This window comes from Triticum dicoccoides, chromosome 3B, assembly GCF_002162155.2.
Source record: "Triticum dicoccoides isolate Atlit2015 ecotype Zavitan chromosome 3B, WEW_v2.0, whole genome shotgun sequence".
NCBI lineage: Eukaryota > Viridiplantae > Streptophyta > Magnoliopsida > Poales > Poaceae > Triticum > Triticum dicoccoides.
The window spans coordinates 270,556,695-270,561,873 of NC_041385.1; positions in this window are offsets into that span (position 1 = coordinate 270,556,695).

The following is a 5,179-nucleotide window of genomic DNA, read 5'->3' on the forward strand; positions in this document are numbered from 1 at the left end:
CCGTAAGAATTCAAAAATGACTGATGAAAGAGAAAGAATCACCGGGAAGAATTAGAAAATGACTGATGAAAGGGACTTAATCACCGGGAAGAATTAGAAGAACAAATAAGCTAGAGGGTATTTAGATGCAAAAGGACAAAGAGATCATGAACTGATAAAGAATACTTGACAAATGCACCGGGATAATTAGAGAATGATAACTGGAATGATGGCCTCCGGTGAAAAGAAATGGAAAAAAACAACTCCTGACATACTCCAGATGGGAAAGAAAAGAATATCTGACAAATGGAATAATTCGAGAGGATAATATGAAGCTAGACCCACGAATCTTCGAGAGAATGGGCAAGATTTAGAGGAAAAACTCTTCTTCGGTCGACGAGAAACACCACCGAAATTACTAAGATACTCCGGTAGAATGACAAGCGAAGAGGTTGAGCCAACAATGAAATGATTTGAAATCGATCTTGGAAAAGGCATGTGACTGATGAAATCCATTCTTACGTCACACTTGAAAAGAATTGAGAATAACTCTGGGGGAATTAGAAGAGTCAGGTAAGATCCTGGGAAAAGACCTGTGGGTTAGGGCCCACTGAAGAGATAACACCGTTGGAAAGGGATGACGAACAGATAGATGAAGCACCGGAACAATTGAAATATTTGAATGAGGTGACAACCTCGAATTAACTCGGACACAAAAAAATCTTCTGAGATGTCTTGAACACTCCGGAAGGATAAACTGGCAAGATGCAAACGAGCAAGGAGAACACTTGATCCAAGGAAACGAATATGATTACCCGAAAAAAACTTGAATTGAATCCACCGGAGAAGAAAAGGAGATGATGAATGACGAACAAGACGAGAATTCACCGGTTGAAATAATTGAGGGAAGACTGAAGAACCTCCGTACGAATGAAAATTGATGCTTGAAAGAGACTGAGGCTCTGGGAAGAAGAGGGTGGGGAGGGCGGGAAAACAAAGACAACTTGGAAGGGGAATCGACGAATATCTTGAAGAGAAAACAACGGTTGAAATCATTGAAGAAAGAAAACAAAGACTTCGCACGAGTAGGATGGATACTCGATTACGGACTCCGGTTCCGAGAAGAAGAATAGGGAGGGCGGGTGGGAAAGAAAACAACTGAGGATTAAACTCAAAGATGAAGAGGCTCGGGTCGACTTGACGAGAAATGCACCGGATGAAAGAGCTGAGAACCAACGATCGGAAAAACAAACTACGTGAACCTAAAGAAAATTTGAAGGGGAAGAGAAGTAATTCAAAACACCTACGTCAAGATTCCTTACCAGAGCGACGAAGGGGCAGAGGAGTAAAAAGAATTCCTACTCTCCGATATAACTAGACTCCGAAAACAGTTTTCTTCTAGACTCAACAACGGCCAAACTACACGATCAATCAAGGGGGCTCCTAGGGTCGGTCGAGGCTCTGATACCAACTTGTCACGCCCAATATGCGACCCTATCCAAAAGGAACGCGAAGGTCCCACCAAGGATAGACCCGCATATTGAAACGCTTTTGCAAGGTGGATATCATTACATCAACATTACATAATAGATGGGGATACATACATAAGGCATACAATGCCACACGAATACATCATCACAATACATAAGAGCAACATCCAACTACGGATGAAACAGAAACAGAAACTCAAACGACATCCACCCTGCTAGCCCAGGCTGCCGACCTGGAACCTATCCCCTGATCGAAGAAGCAGAAGAAGAACTCAACGCAAGCAAGCATCGCTCTCGCGTCATGATCATCGCATAACTTGTACCTGCAACTGTTGTTGTAGTAATCTGTGAGCCACGAGGACTCAGCAATCCCATTACCATGGGTATCAAGACTAGCAAAGCTTAAAGGGAAAGGAAGGGGTAAAGTGGTGAGGCTGCAGCAGCGACTAAGCATGATATGGTGGCTAACATACGCAAATAATAGCGAGAAGAGAGCAAATGGAACGGTCGTCAACTAGTAATGATCAAGAAGTGATCCTGAACTCCTACTTACGTCAAACATAACTCAAAGACCGTGTTCACTTCCCGGACTCCGCCGAAAAGAGACCATCACGGCTACACACGCGGTTGATGCATTTTAATTCGGATCTGGTGTCAAGTTATCTACAACCGGACATTAACAAATTCCCATCTGCCTATAACCGCAGGCACGGCTTTCGAAAGATTATACCCTGCAGGGGTGTCCCAACTTAGCCCATGATAAGCTCTCGCGATCAACGAAGGATATACCTTCTCCCAGGAAGACCCGATCAGACTCGGAATCCCGGTTTACAAGACATTTCGACAATGGTAAAACTAGACCAGCAAGACCGCCCGATGCACCGACAATCCCGATAGGAGCTGCACATATCTCGTTCTCAGGGCAACACCGGATAAGCAAAGCGTACAGGAACCGACGTAACCCAAGTTGCCAAGGGATGGCCCCGCACGGTGCTCTAGTTTGGACCAACACTTAGACAAGCATTGGCCCGGGGGGGCTATAATAAAGATGACCCTTGGGTTAATTACTCCCAAGGGAAATATAGGTGGTGGTGAGGCAAATGATAAAACCAAGGTTAGGCCTTGCTGGAGGAGTTTTATTCAAAGCGAACTGTCAAGGGGGTCCCATAAATCACCCGACCGCGTAAGGAACGCAAAATCCGGGAACATAACACCGGTATGACGGAAACTAGGGCAGCAAGAGTGGAACAAAACACCAGGCATAAGGCCGAGCCTTCCACCCTTTACCAAATATATAGATGCATTAATAATATAAGAGATATTGTGATATCCTAACCAAAATCCTGTCCACCATGGAGCAATCTTCAACTTCACCTGCAACTAGCAACGCTATAAGAGGGCTGAGCAAAGCGGTAACATAGCCAAGCAATGGTTTGCTAGGAAGGGTGTCAAAGGTTAGAGGTTCATGGCAATATGGGAGGCTTGATGAGCAAAAGATAGGTAACGCAGCATAGCGATAGAACGAAGCAACTAGCATAGCAATGATAGTAGTGAGATCCAGGGTAGCGGTCATCTTGCCTGAAATCCCGCAAAGAAGAAGAACGAGTCCATGAAGAAGACGAACGGATGAAGCCGAACCAAGCGTAGACGAATGAATCCTCACGGTCGCAACGAAACGGGAACTACTGATAAGAAGCACACAACATGGTAAACACACCACACATATACAAGACATGATGCACAACCAAGCATGATGCATGACCAGACTACATGAAGCTACTCATGGCAAGAGATGATGCAAACAAGAGCAACACATCAAGGCAAGTTTAAATGAGGCCGGGAACAACATATAACAATTCAGGTAAGTCCTCATATGCAAATTTCGAAGTTGGTCCAGATCTGAATAAACCTTATGTTCAAGTTGTTAAACAGCAAGTTAAGATGCGCAAAGATGATCTACACGACATTCTAGTCAAGTTGCATATAAAGTTCATTTAGTTCGGAGCTAGGGCCTAGAAGATATGAGCAAAACAAGTTCAACATGGCATTGATGCAAAATGCATACAAACATCAAGCAAACACCTCAAAATAAGGATGCAACCTGATAATATGAAACTACATGCAATTCTAAGCAAGTTTCATATAGAACACACTCAAAACGAAGCAACGGTTCAACGCACACACACTATACAAGTTATAGCAACAATCTGTCCAAAACAGCAACTAGGCATATTGCAAGCATCAAAACAACATGCTACAGCATCTCAACATGAAAACAAAAGACATGGGCATGATGTACAGGTAAAGCATAACAAAACATGAACACTGAGCTATCTCCAGAAATCAATAGAACATGCTCAAACACACATGGAAAGATTGCAAATAATAACAGTTCAGACTTTGCAGAAAATAACATCAGGTTGCAATGTTTAGAGCTATCAAACAACATGTTACAGGAACTTAACATGGCAAACAAAGGCATGGAATGAATCTATTAATTGCATAGAACAAGAGTCCCTTACTGACCATGAGCCAAAAAGGACCAGAAGATATGATGGCACCCATGTAAACATAGCAAGTTCCGTTAACAGATTCAGCAAACAGAGCATGTCATTGACAGAATTACGAAGGCATCTTCGTGAGCTCGATGCACTCACTACAGAGCATTTCATGATAAACTAAGCATACATACATCAAGTAGACATGACATAGAAGCTATACATGGCAAGAACAACATCATATCATACACGGATCGACTACAAGACCCTTGGCAAAATTGAATAACATGTAAACAATTTGCCAGGAAACATTTTGAAGCAAAAGTAGAGCACGAAAATGACATGCTAGACTACTCCATAATTGCAAAAAAGGACATGAATGGATAGAGAACAACCATATGTTCAAAACACCCTTACTGAAGTATCTCAAAATATGCATGGATCTCTCTGTAGCATCATGTTTACATGGCATCAAAATAACAGCAGAACAGGGACTAAAATCAGTAACATCACGATGCCTAGTTTGCATGCTTGTGCTAGTCACCACATTGATCAGAAAAATACATGGCATACACCACTGTAAAGATGGCATGGCATAGTTCAAAACACATGTAGACATCAACCTCATAGGATGCACACATCAATCATGGCAAAAATGACAAATGAGCTCGTTATGTTAACAGACAGCAGAAAACATTATGAAGCACTCTTGCAACGATGATTCAGGCATCAAGATGAGCTCAAATGAATATGATGCAATGGAATGAAATGAAGTACTCGTTGAGACGAACAATTAGACATAGTACACGCACGAAACGGAGCTACAGATGCAGAGATATGATGCGTTGAACATGACATGATAATGACAAAATACAGGGACTTGGTGAAATTTATACCCTGCAGAAGTCAACGGGACGAGGATATCCGGGACGGAGGGATCTGGGCGCGGGCGGAGGCGTTTGGTTCCGGGGCTTGGTGGATCTAGTCCAGGCTGCCGGATCCGGATCGGAGCGGACTCCGGCGACGGGCGAACTCCGGCGACGGGCGGAGGAGGCCGGCGGGACGGCGAGGCGCGGAGGAAGGCGACGAGGTCCGGCGGGAGGCGCGCGGGGGCGGCGGCTCCCGGCGGAGGGGCAGGGCGCGGCCGGCTGAGCGGGCGGCGGCGGAGGCGGGCGGCCGCGGGGCGCCGGCGCTGGAGGCGCGCGACGACGC